Genomic DNA, 14,361 nt, shown 5'->3' on the forward strand with positions numbered 1-14,361 from the left:
CCCACCAGGGGGTGATAATAAAAGTCACACGTCTTGTTTCTAGGCTATCAACAGCAGGGCAGAAGCAGCATCATAGACGACAAAAAAAAAAGCGCTGGGTGTGGAGTCCAAAGATTTATGCCCTGCCTTGGCCATTGACTTACTGTATGAACCTGGCCTGGCGCCCAAGCCATTCCAGCATCTGCTTCTTTATCTTTGAAGTAAGAATACTAATACTGCCTACGTCACAAGGCTGTTGTGAAGCTCAAATGATGGATGAGAAAATTCACTGTCAATTTTAAAGCATTAAACACATTTCAGTGGTTTTTTTTTTTTTAGACGGAATTTCACTCTTGTTGCCCAGGCTGAAGTGCAATGGCATGATCTTGGCTCACTGTAGCCTCTGCCTCCCGGGTTCAAGTGATTCTCCTGCCTCAGCCTCCCAAGTAGCTGGGATTACAAGTATGCGCCACCACGCCTGGCTGATTTTGTATTTTGAGTAGAGATGGGGTTTCTCCATGTTGGTCAGGCTGGTCTTGAACTCCCATCACTGGCCATATTTTTCATCAGGGAAGGCATATCCATGGGTTTTTCCATGTGCATGGGCAAATGAGGGGCAGAGATTCTAGTTTTAATGAAGATGTTCAAGAAGACAATGGCTTTGTGCTGGTTCTCATGGAGTAGTCCACAAAAGCATACCAACAAGGAAATTTCATCTCAGCAAAGTTCTCTGTTTAGGGCATGGATGTCAATCTGGAAATGGCAAAGCCACTACTGATGGTAACATCACTATGGGCCAGGCAGTGTGCCAGGGGTTTTGTATTCATCATCTCCAACTCTCCTTGTCAGGAAAGCAATTTCTCCCCCAGGCCTCTTGTTCACCCCTCTGCTATTCACGGGAGCACGTCCTTTCCTCTCTCTGCCCCGTCTCTAGGTCTCCCTGTAGAAGGAGTGGCTATTATAACTAGTTACTCTCAGGGACATTCAGTGGGCAGGCTTACTGTGCCTCAAAGACACAGCCTCCTCCTCCTTTATTTGTTGTTTTGTGGCGATAAGAAAAATTAGACCATTGCCCTCTGAACTTTGCTTGCTATTTCCCCCAACTTTCTCTTGTACTCTCAGCCTCCATATGGAAAGCAAACAGGGCAGACTTGTTTAGCGAAACAAGAAATTAGCATCCTCATCCAGGCAGGAATGATGGCTGGTGAGCTGCTCCTCAGAGCTGTTTAGGTTCAGCGGGAGGGGACAGGGAGGCCTCAAATGGGAGGGGGTGGTGGTCAGGTGCTTGTGGAGCTCTTTAAGAAAGGGACTACCTCTGCCATTTGGACATTGTGCTTTGGGAGTAAGATGTATCCTGAGAGGCACTGGAAGGGAAGACAGGTAGACGGGAGCAGTTAGGCCCAAAACTAAACCCTGAACCCCTAACACTCACAGTAAACCTTCATTTTTATCCCCATTTCTACAGATGAAAAAACTAAGACTTACTGGTAAATAAACTGCCATTGTTGACCTTACAATCTAGGTGGAAACAGAAAATTAGAACATAGCATGAGAACCAAGCTCTGGTGGCTGTTTTAAGTGCCAGTGGTCAGGATGGATTTTTCAGTGCTTCTGCTTCCAAACATCACTCTTTCAAAACAAAACACAAAGATACCCAACCACCACTTCTGCCCCCTGAGTCACCAGCAAAGTATATAAATGGGCTTACAAAGTTTGATATACGGTCTCCAGCCTGGCTTTCTTGAGTCTGGGCTCAAAAGCCAGAACCGCTGGGGGCCAGAGAGCGCTCTTTGTTTGCCAAACAGCATTCCCGCACATCCCGTTCAGTTTGGCTGTGTCCCAGAAAAGTGCAAGTGACTTTTACAAAGCAAGAAAGTAGGCCACAGTCCCCATAATTTTTCACGGCTTGAGGCTCCCATTCCCTCTAGATTCATTTGCCTTGTTGAAGCATTTATCTCCGCTGCCATGGGCTCTGCGATAGGGTCTGGATTGCAGGGAGAGGTGACAGGCGGGACGCGTGGCACAGCCACACTGGCACCTCCACCAGCCCTCAGCAAAATGACAAAGTGGGCCAACCAAACTGGCCTTCAGAGCCTCACACCACTCTCTGTGCCCCTGCTCTGCCCCTGTCTGGAGCCCTCTGTCCTCAGTGCAGCTGCCAACAAACCCCAGGAATAACTAAGTAGCATGCATTGCCCCCGTCTCTCCCCTCCCAAAGACCCCTTTCCCATTCCACCACATCCACACTGCCTTTGGCAAGGTCTTGTCAACCACATAAGCTGTTATTGATAATTATTCTCTCCTTCCATTCTTGTGTTTATCACTGATAGATGGCTATCAACTCAAGCATCTATTCAGCATAGAATAACCAGAGCTAGTCAGGTGCGGTAGCTCACACCTGTTATCCCAACACTTTGGGAGGCCGAGGCAGGTGGATCACAAGGTCAGGAGTTCGAGATCAGCCTGGCTAACATGGTAAAACTCCGTCTGTACTGAAAATATACAAATTAGTCAGGTGTGGTGGCAGGCGCCTGTAGTCCCAGCTACTCGGGAGGCTGAGGCAGGAGAATCGCTTGAACCTGGGAGGCGGAGGTTGCAGTGAGCCAAGATCAAGCCACTGCACTCCAGCCTGGGTGACAGACCAAGACTCCATCTCAAAAATAATAATAATAAAATAAAAAATAACTAGAGCTACCATACTGAATCATTGCCACCATACCGAATCGATTCTCTTTCACTGGAAAGCAAAGAAACTTGCCATTTTAGTTACTCTTTGCAGCCTTATCTTAAATGCACAGTTTCCATTAGGTGTTTTGAAATATTAAAAAGTGCTCTCTGGCCACCATTATGCCTATTATGAGACCTCAGCGTGTGGGAACCCCAGGCTGGAAATTACTGTGATAATAGGTCATAGTATTTTTCCTCTTAGGGGGCACTTGTATTTTCCTTCATTTCCAAACGTTCTTCAAGACGCAAAGTACTGGATCTCAAATCATTAGATTTCAGGTAGCAAAAGTGGAAACATCAGGGAACCGGGAAGGCTGCAGCAGGCCCTCGTGGTGGTCCCTTTTTGCCAAAGCTATGAGCCGTCCGAGGATGCAGGGTGGCAGATGTTTGGTCCTCTTTGAGGATCAGAGACAGGAGAGAGAAAGTGAGTACATGTCACAGTTCCCATGTTCGTTCATCCACTGAGTGTCTGCTATGTGTCAGGCCATGTGCTAAGCAAATAAACCATCAACTGTGCCACGTAGGAATCTGTGGACAGGGCAGGCTTCTCCCATCTCAGAAGAAAAAGCAAAACGTACCACTTCTAACAACCCACCACTGGAGAGCATGACAGAAGCATTAAGTAAGATCTCCCTAACATCACACTAGGACCACAGCCACACCCAGCACAAATCCAGAGAGAGGCGTATGGGGCGGGTGGTAACGAGCTCCTTAAATAGGATCCCAGCAGGACAGTCCAGATCAGGAGCAATGAAAACAAGGGGAAACAAGAAAAGAAATTGCCTCAATGCCCAGCACATAAGATACTCAAAACAAAATTTGTGGAATAAATGAATGGACAACACAGGACTCTTGTTTTACTTACATGAAATAAGTCTAGACTGGGTGTGGTGGCTCACACCTATAATCCCAGCACTTTGGGAGGCTGAGATGTGTGGATCACCTGAGGTCAGGAGTTCACCCCCAGCCTGGCCAACATGGTGAAATCCCATCTCTACTAAATGCAAAAGATTGGCCAGGTGTAATGGCACATGCCTGTAATCCCAGCTACTTGGGAGGCTGAGGCAGGAGAATTGCTTGAACCCGGGAGGCGGGGGTTGCAGTGAGCCGAGATTGTGCCATTGCACTCCAGCCTGGGTGACAGAGCGAAACTCCCATCTCAAAAAAAAAAAAAAGAAAGAAAGAAATCTAAAGGATATAAACACCAATAATAAGCTATTAATTTTTCTAGTTCTAATCTTTATCTCTTATACATACATTTTATTTATTTATTTATTTATTTATTTATTTATTTATTTATTTATTGGCAGGGTCTCACTCTGTCCCCAGGGCTGGTACAATCACAGCTCACTGCACTCAACCTCCCAGACTCAAGCAATCCTCCCACCTCAGCCTCCTGAGTAACTGGGACCATAGGCACACGTTACCATGCCCGGCTAATTTTTGTATTTTTTGTAGAGACGGGGTCTCGCCATGTTATCCAGGCTGGTCTCAAACTCCTGGGCTCAAGCAATCCTCCCACCTCGGCCTCCCAAACTGCTGGGATTACAGGCATGAGCCACCATGCCTGGCCTATATACATAATTTAAAGGGTCAATTTGTTCTAAAAGGTTCATTGAAGAAAGAAAATCCACAGTTCTCTTCTTATCCCCCTCCCCAACCTGCCCCTCAACAGCAATAACCTCTTTCAATTCCTTAGCTGTTTCTTTTGGTATTTCATTCCATATTTTTAATAATATGCTTATGTAGCCCTTAGTGATTTTTAAGGTTTTTTCTTCATTATAGAAGGTAAGGGTTTAGCCCTCTTTCACCTCTTCCCTATTCTCTGCAACAGTTCTGTCATGATTTAGTTTGGATCAATGTCCTGTGTCCACTTTATCACGACTACGAAGGGCCTCCTCTTACATACTCCATCCGCCACTCTTCTATGTTGGCCCCCATTTCCAGGATCCTACGTTTCCCTTGGTTTACTCCCTCCTTATGGTGAAGAACTCCAGTAGCTTCCTGAGAGAAGATGCATCAGGGCTAAGTTTTATTTTTTTCTTTTTGTTTTATATTTTTACTTATCTGAAAATGTTTCTCTTCTACCTTTTTGTTTGAGTGATAGTTTGATCAGATATAAAATTGTCAACCGGAAATCATTTTTCTTCAGAACTTTGAAGGCAATTCTCCATTGACTTCTAGCTTCCCACACTGCTGCTGGTAAATCAGGCGGATTCCTTGACCTTTTGTAATACATTTCTTCTTTCTAGAAATCCTCCCACCTCAATCTCCCGCGTAGCTGGGACTACAGGCACGTGCCACCATGCCTGGCTAATTTTTTGTATCTTTGGTAAAGACATGGTTTCGCTATATTGCCCAGGCTGGTCTGGAACTCCTGAGCTCAAGCAATCCACCCACCTTTGCCTCTGGTGCTGGGATTACAGGCATTAGCCACTGCACCCAGCCTAGAAACCTAGATCCAATTGTCCCTACTTTTCTGAGATTTCACAAAGATGTACCCTTGGTATAGGCCTATTTCATCTATTTGTGAGGGCACTTAATGAACCCTTTCAATCTGGATACTAATATCCTTCTGTTGTAGGAAATGTACTAGAACTGTCTCATTGGTGATTTCCTCCCCTCTGTTTTTGTAGTTATCTCTTTCTGGAACTCCTAGTATTCAGACATTGGACTTCCTGGACTGGTTGTCTAATTGTCATGTTTTTTTTACTCCTAATTTCCATCTCTGATTTTTTGCCCTGCTTTCTTGGATATTCTTCAATTTTGTTTTCTAACCACTCACAGCACTCAGCTATTACATTTCTTAATTATCAATTTTAAAATTTTTCCCTTTACATACCAATCAGCTTCTGTATCAGGGATATAATATCTTATCTCTCTAAAGACAGAAAATAATGTTGGGTTTTTTTCTTTTTAAGTTTTCTTCTTGTATATTCTGATTTAAATAGGCATCCTTTGCTTGTTTGCTTTGGTTTCTAATTTCAAGGCCTTCCTAAGATATTTAGGGATATTTAGGGATCCTTAACTGATGGACCTTATTTAAGAGAGAACCACCAAAAACTGATGGGACATTCTGAGCGCAGGCGTGGCTTACGACGCACTAGGCTTTGCTTTAGGGGCCTGTGGCTGGAAAGCCTTATTGGATAGATCTTGGGGTCCCTCTAGGGCTGTCTTCTTTAGGCTGATTCACTCTCTCAGAGAAAGACATTCAGACCTCCTGCCCAGAGAGTCAGGGCTTATGGGACAGCACTAAAACTGGTAACTCCTTATATGCTCTGATGGGAGAGCAAGTAGGGGATACTCCAGAAGTCTCAGCCCTGTATTCACCTGGGGCGTGCTGCCCTCAATTGTGCCAGTGGCGCCCCCAACAGACAGCTTCCGCTTTATCCCCACTAGAGGACATTCCGCTTTATCCTCCAGTCCTCAGCTGAAATGGCAAAGAGTATTAGTTGCTAAGAACAGGAGTAGGGGTCTGAGGTCTAATTACTTTTTTTCAATGGACAGATAAAATTATATGTATTTATTGTGCACAATATGTTTTGAAGAATATTTACATCGTGGAATGACTAAATCTAGCTAATTAACATACGCATTACCTCACATCGTTATTATTTTTGTGGTGCGAACACTGTACATCTACTCTTAGCATTTTCTAAGAATACAAATGTGGAACCAATTCTCCAGTTTTTAGCCCCATTTTAACAGTCACTTCCAAAAATACCTGAGACCACAATTTCCAAGCCTTTTGGAGGTTGTGAGCTGCAAGTTTACTTGTGTCTCAATATTCCCCACTGCCGCTTAGGATTCAGCTCTCATACAGTACATGCAAAGTCTGTTACTACTTCTCCATCTACTTTCCAGCTTTCCCAGCCACCACTGGGCTGCATGAAGGCAGGACTTCTCCAGTGCGTTCAACATTCAGCTCCAACTTTAAGCCTCCACCATGGCCAAGAAAGGCACTACTGCTGGGGGAAAAAGGGACATTAACACTGCTTCAAATGGGTGCTGAAGACCACCCTCGTCCACGATGGCTTAGCTTGTGGAATTCATGTGTACTTGCATCTGACTCTCATGAGTCTACGCAGAAAAACCTGTTTGAGGAACTGTTTGTTGACACCCACATCAGCTTAACTGAGGTTGGTCAAACTAAAGGAATGGGTAAGGCCTCTGCAAAATCAGCAGAAAAGCAAAGCCCTGTAAGCAACGTGTTGCAGCTGTATGGTTGTTAAGGACAGTGCCAAAGAATCAAGGCCAAATATGTCATCAAAGAGTATTTCAAAGACAAAAAAAATGAACAAATAAAAAACGATTCCATATATATGTATATGTATGCATATGTGTATATATATGTATATGTATACATATGTGTATGTGTGTATATGTATATGCATATGCTTGGTGATGTCTTCTTTGGATTCATTTTGTCTTTGTGGTTTATGCATGTTTTAACAATTCCTTTACCATCACGCTAGTGTGGTTTTGGAAGAGAGCATTCAATCCACCATATTAATCTGCAATTTTTATGCTACTAGTTTTTTTCTGATTTCCATGTCACCTTTTATTCGATTTTTATTTAAAAGGTACATATGACATATTTTTATAGTTTAATGAATAATAAAGCAAACTTTCCTGTAACTACCATCAATCAAGAAACACAACACTACCTTGACTTTGCTATCATCATTTCCTGACCTTTCTTCATGGTTTTGCCACTTACGTATGTGTACCTTAAAAGATAGCTTCATTTGGCCCATTTTTAGCTTCACAGGAATGGAGTCCTGCTGAACACACACACGCTTTGCAGTGTTTCTTTCACTGTACCTTAGCTTTGTCAGATTCCTTCTGGTGTCTACGCTGCAGATTTTTTTTTTTTTGCATCTTTACTCTTTAAGAAAAAATGCTTTATAACAATAATAAAAATTAGAGGCATTGGGGAACTACGGAGGAGACAGGAAAAGAAAGATAAATAATTTATTCAACATTACGATGAAAAATCCTCAGATTCAAAAATATTTCTCTCAAGCGCAGAGCACAATTAAACTCTGAAAACATGAGAAAAGCACCCCTAAACTGGCTTTCCAGGGACATCTGGCTCATCCTCCCACCTCCGGTGGCTCTAAACAAGTCTACGTGCCCATTTTCACTGGGAAAGGGGACACCCTCATTTGAAGTGGTGATGTCTTCTAAGAGGTGGTCAGTTTCTCCTTTCAGCAATCCAATATGCTCTCTCTCATAGCACTTCTAAGTGAGGCACAGCCCCAAGTGACATGAGGTTCTAAAACGGGTAACTCCTTATATAAGGAAAACTGACTGAGGTCAGAAATTCCTTGACAAACAATTGAGTTATTCTAGTCAGTTCCACAAAGCCCAAAGAATGGTGAGAAAAATGACAATAAAAACTCATTTTGTACAGAATTCTGAAAAAGTCCTTAGGATCCTTTAGGGCAATTCTGTTTTTTTTTTTTTTTTTTTTTTTCTTTTCATAGAGGGAAACTGAAGCCCAAGCGAAGTAAAATTGTGTGTCTAAGTGTGTCTAAGCTCTCCGGGTTGCAGTCTCTTCATCTGTGGAGGAAAGGTGTTCCAGTACGTGATCTCCAAGACCCTGAAGAGCACTAACAAAACTCCTGTTGTCCACAGGCCAATCAACCCCACACCAAGGGAACCACTGTCATAGAAAACGTTTCTTCACGCTCCACATTCTCCATGCAAAACAACGCCCATGACACACCAGGGGTGTGACTCTGTGTATGTGCGTGCCTGTGTGATTGCAAGAGAATTATGTCTGCGTTAGAAGAGTCTTCCCACAATGCCAGGATTCACCAAGTGAAAAAATCTTTCATTTCCCAATAACAAACAGAGAGAGACAGCAGCTATGCCCCAGGAAGGCAGGATGGACCCCTTTCAGAGCACAGAGCTGGCTCAGGAGACCAGCCTGAGGGAATACTCCGCTGTGGGGAGCTTTGTCGACACCCATACGATCATCGTGAAGCTCCCACCTACCCACTGTCCTGCGGGGAGCTTCTGTATCATTGGCAAGACAAGGCTGATAAATGAAACTGTGAGAAAACAGTAGAAAGCAGCACGCTAAACTCTCTGATCAGACATTCTGTGCCTTTGGAGCTGAGAGAAGGAAGGAGGCGGCGTAGGCAGCAGTCATCAGAGAGGGGGGCGTTCTAGGCTTCAGTTTCTCCCCATTTATGAGTCTGCCTGGTAAACCTTCAGTGACTTCTGCCCTGGAGCCCAGGACTCCCCACTAGGCAAATCCCAAGGCCTTGGAGTTGTAGCTGCAAACACAGGACTCCAGGCTGAGACTCCTGAGCCCTAACTCAACGCTCTTCCCTGACCTACGCTGGCAGGGAGTCTCCCTCATTGCTCCTGTTTGTTAAGTGGGCGCCAGGCTGCTGGACACAGCTGGCCATGACCATGGTGAGTGGGGCAGGCAGCAGGAAGATTCTGTGTGTGCAGGAAGGAAGCAGCTCTGTGCCTCAGAGGTGGTGTCCTTTTGATAACCTGGCAGGTTTTGTTTTCTGACCGCCCACTCTTTGACTGCCTTTCCAAGTGTACCATCCCCTATCCCTCCCCGGCCAGGCTCCGCGGCATAGGCTGGAGTGGGATGTAGGATTTCTTCGTTGTTTGTTTTTAAGTAGGGCCTGTCACTGGGGGAAGATGACTAAGCCTCCTTTTGTCAGGAAGAACCCAAGATTTTTAAACGGAGAAGCTGGAGGAAAAAGAAATCCTCTGGGTGGACCTGTTGTTGAATTTTATACAGGAAATCGCTCGAGTGAGAGAAGAGGCCGGGAGTGTCATGGGGGAGAAGATGAAGTCTTATTTTTTTCTTGCATTTTAAAGAACTTCTACCCAGCATTCTGGGAGAAAGGGAACAGAGTGTGGACAAAGGGAAATAAACGTCCAAGGACAGGTGGAAGCTGCCCTTGTGGAGGTGGAGCTGGGTGAGACCCTGTGATTATTTAGCCTCTCTGAGATCGTTAATATTCATATTTTGCCAAGTACATTCCAACTCTCTTATTAATGATCTATGCCTGTGTGCTCCAAACAGACAAGGCAGGCACCATTTTCTCCATCTACCAGGAAGGAAAAGTAAAGATGAAATGAGGAGAGGCTTTTCCCCCAGGGGGCTGCCCCACCCCACGCAGAGGACAAAGGAAAACTGCAGGGTGGAGGCCTCATGGTCCCCGTCAACACAGCCCTGTCCTTCCTACCAGCAAGGGATCCACTCGCCTCTCCCACGACTTAGCGAAAACCAGCTCCAGTCACAAAAGGACAAATACTCTGAGATTCCGCTTACATGAGGTTCCCAGAGTGGTCAGATTCACAGACAGAAAGTAGAATGGTAGGTGCCAGGGGCTGGGGGAAGGGGGATGGGAACTGATTGTTTCATAGGTAGAGCGTTTCAGTTTTGCAGGAAGAAAACAGTCCTGGAGATGGATGGATGTAATGGTGGTACAAGAGCATGAATTTGCTCAATGCCACTTCAAAGTGGTTACAATGTGAATGCTATATTATGTATATTTTACCACAGTTCAATAAAAAAAAGAAAAAAAAAAGTAGCCTCCATTCTAAATTGGAGAAACAGTCTCTGTAAGTGGGAAGTTTCTATGAAATGAGTGTCGTCTTTCGTTAACCTCAAGGAGAAGGGCCGATTCCTCAGGCAAGTCCCAATAGGTTTTGCAGGAACAACAGACACAGACAGAGAGGACTGAGAGGAAAATCAACGGCTCCATTCACTCAGGGGTCATTAAAATTGATTATTAAAGTTAGATCAGAAATGAGCCCGTCTCCCAGCCCTTCGCTCTGCTGTTCTCGGCCATAGTGACCACCACTGAAAGGCAGCTGGACGCCGGAAACTGTTGGCTTGTTTTGCTTTGCTTTGTTACTAACTCCTTGAGCCTTCACTTCCCAATTTTAATTTTTCTGCCACCATTCCCAATCTCTAGGATAATCCAGTCCCAGCATTATCCAATACAAAGTGCTGTAGGATACTCAGGACCGGTGCGACCTGCCAATCTTTCCTACAGGGCACACCGGTCCTAGGGGTGAGATGGGCACCGACCTGCCAATCTTTCCTACAGGGCACACCAGTCCTAGGGGTGAGACGGGCACCAGAAAGAGGGAGAAGAAACAAGCACGTCCACCTTCTGGTTCCGTGTCCTGACTTTTTTGTGTTACTTGAACTTGGCCATCTTCTCCAAGTGCTATCTGTTGTTTTATTTTTATGTCTTAATTTTTACATGTCTTTGTTTTCCAAAATCAAAGTTCCCAATAAGTAGGGTATAACTTAAGTCCTACATTGAACCGTGGTTGACAGAGACCAAAACAACAGGGATTCCCCATCAGAGACATTTACTTCCTCTCGCCAAGGTAAGCCCTCCCCCAGCCGTCACGGCCTTCTGAATGGTTGCTCCACCACCTGGAAAGGGTCTTCAGTCTGCATGATACGAAACGGCTCCTCACCATGACGGCCTCACGCCTGCAGAGGGAGAAAGGGAAAGGGGCACGCGTGCCTTTCCCTTCAAGGGCACACACCGGAAGTCACACGCATCGCCTCTGCTGACATCCGACTCGCTAGAACTTAGTCACACAACCTCACTGAGCGACAAGGGAGGAAGAGAACCACAGGTCTTCGTTCTAGGCAGTCATGTGCCCAGCTGAAAATTCCATCACGATGAAAGAGGTAGAGAACGGACACGGGATAAGTCATTTCTGTCACAAGTGGCGCCTGTGCCCTCCTTTGTAGGAGCGACCCCTACATGAATGTGCATGCCATAATGTGGTCCATTGCAATGTGGCTATCTAGGGAAAGGCACAGTTGACGTTCTCCTGAAACTAAATGGCCACCACCATAAAGAGCAGTGAGACTGAGTTCCAAGTTTCTCACACTAGTCAAGGCACTAAAAACACCAGGGTTTAAAATCTGCCCAGATAGGCTGACTGTACCTCATCGGCCAGCTGCCACACCTTTGCTTGGTTCGGATCTCCCAGAGGCATACTCTGTCCCTGGGGTAGCACTAGCTCAGATATGCCTGGCAAGCATTAAGCTATTGAAATGGCCTCTGCCCAGCCTTTGGCTCATCCACCCCCTGCATCAGAATGGATTCCTGAGGGTCCACTGACCTATGTATTTGGGATGGAGGAAGACAAGCTTCGTTTGAGTCTCCGAGAGTGGCTTGCTACCATGCGTACTTTTTTGTAGCACTCTCACCATGATGAAGGCCAAGACAAGGTAAAAATCTCCCTTCTTCATCAATACAAAGCCATTTCTGCAAGCCTGGCTCTCTGCCCAGCTTCACGACTCATTCTATGACAAGCACTTGTTCTCTAGCTGAGACGCACCCAGCCTCCCAGTCAGATGCCTCGGCCTGGCTACTGAAATGTATATGATAGGGACAGAGTCCAAAACCAGTGAGTCTTCTATGCAGAGTTGCTTCTGAAAAGGGAAAGGCTATTTCTGGTTCTGCTACTCCAAATCCATGCAAATGCCTATAAAAACCTGTAAAAATGGCTCCTCAGTCAGACACCCATCCTACCATCTCAAATCCCTTTTTTCAGCTACCACTGGTCAGCCAGTGGTGTCTACAAAGAATCCTGGCTATGGTAAGGGTGGCTTCAATTTTATTCAGACCTGGGCAAAAAAAAACTTCCTGTGCCTCAGTTTCCTCCTTCTGTAAAGTCAGGGAATTGGATGAGATGATCTGATCTGCAAGTTTTCTTTTAGTTCCAATGATCCATAAACATTGACTGCTACTGAGTTGAGTTGAGCTGTGGCCACAGGAATCCTGTACCACTTGTAAAGTCTGTTATGAACCAAGTTCATGAGTCCAGTAGAACTCAGGGAAGCTGTGACTGCCACGCTTCTCCGTAATTGTCAAAGACAGACCAACAGTGAACTCAGCAAGAGGAACCAGCCAACACAAAGGAAAGCAGGCAGGACCCAAAGACAAGACACAGGCTGCTATAGGCCTTGGCACCTGCCCAGAAGTGGCATTGACCACTGTTTTTACATGTCACCTCCCAAGAGGCATTTCCCAAGTGCACTGTACCTCATACAGCACTCTACTAATGGAAAAGATCGTTATCAGAGTGAGAAAATAAGAGCAGTAGACACAGTTTCCCATCTCGACTTCTCAAAGGAGAGAAGCAGAAGGAAACTGAAAACTTAAATGTGTGGGTTAAATGTTGATTCCGTGTCGTTGTCTTCCAAACACCCGTGTAAATAAGTATTCATTGCAGGCCAACCCACACACGCTTTTCGCCAAATGCCCCTTTCATCAGAACTCACAGAAGGAATAAAATGAGCCTTACCTATTTTAAAGCCACCTAACTTTCTAGAGGAGAGGGAGTGCACTGCTGTTATCAAAGCTGCTTTGGAGCCTGGGAGCCCTGTTTGGGAATTAAGAGGGTGGAATACCATGATGTGAACAGGGCTCTTGTTCTTCCTTGGTGAGCATTCCACATTCTGGGTGCGTGAAGCTTATCCTGGAATGCCCCTACTCTGTCTTCCCTCTGCCCTGTTCCCCAAGTAATGGTGGGAGACTGGGGAATGGAGGTGACATTCAGTCCTCTTGAGTTCCACTGATGTCACTTGATAGACACCCGCCTTCTACCTCTTTCTTCCATGCAGTAGCTCTTCTAGAGACCAAGGACAAGACCCATCCTACTCTCCGTGTTATTTTTACAGTGCAGCCAGACACAGGCTTATCTCAATCTGCAAGCTTCAGGCCAGCTAAAACTGGGACCGCATCTCTGCTCTCGACCAACATGAAAATTCCTAAGCTGATACAAAGGGTTGCCAGCCAGCCCCTCTGGGAGCTGCTACTCTTGCTGCCCAGATTCCATGAGCACAGTCAGTCTCCATGCTGGGTCCTTGACCCCTTACTAGTGCCTCTGGGCCTGGACACCCCATCCATCACTAGTTATCATAACCTGGATCCTCACCCTTGCTTCCTGCTTCCTGATCAGTCTTGACTCATAATTCCAGTTTGGTCATTTAAACTCTGCCTGCTATCCAGATTCCCAGGCTACTGGAGGTGCTGACATTCTACTTCAGCCTGGACCCTAGGTCAGACCTCCAGCTCCAGCAGCAGCCGTTTCCTGGGGTGTGCTCCAGCCTGGGCCCCACACATGCCCAGTGAGAGCTGGTCTTCCTTACTTGGGGCTGGCTCTCTTAAGTCTGGGTCCCTCCTTCTGCCCTCAACTAAAAGAAACTTCTCTCACCCTGCATTTCAGGTCACTGTCTCTTACTCAAGGGAAGTCCCAATCTGAGTTCTCCGATAGGACAGACAGTTAATAAATGTTCAGGAAAAATGACACTGTTGAAAACCAGAAAAGTCAGTAGCCCGCTCTGTACTGCTATGAGCATTTATAAAGCGGGAATGTTCATAGCAGTAGGGCATTCCTACAGCCAGGATTTTCCTAAACTCCAGCTTTCCAAAACACCATCCAGCAGAGATAAGTCTTGCAATCGAAACATTAAACGGGTCTTGGGCTTTTTAAGTGAGTCCAGAAAGGACCATGACATTTCCCATGATATTTCACCAGCCCTCTCTTTCTCTTGGCGTCGAGCCTCGGAAGGATGCACACTCAGCTTGATTCTTCACACTGGCCTGGCATGAGGCTGAACATGTGCACTCAACT

The 14,361-nt window shown here is 45.7% G+C and overlaps 1 protein-coding gene across 38 annotated transcripts in view; it reads right to left on the reverse strand.

The window, feature by feature from the left end:
- LOC117090701 (voltage-dependent L-type calcium channel subunit alpha-1C) overlaps nt 1–14,361 on the reverse strand; it is a 744,659-nt gene that overhangs the window by 548,528 nt on the left and 181,770 nt on the right. The gene's annotated exons all lie outside the window — the stretch shown is intronic.

Source organism: Trachypithecus francoisi, unplaced genomic scaffold (assembly GCF_009764315.1).
Source record: "Trachypithecus francoisi isolate TF-2019V2 unplaced genomic scaffold, Tfra_2.0 Lachesis_group11, whole genome shotgun sequence".
NCBI classification, from domain to species: Eukaryota; Metazoa; Chordata; class Mammalia; order Primates; family Cercopithecidae; genus Trachypithecus; species Trachypithecus francoisi.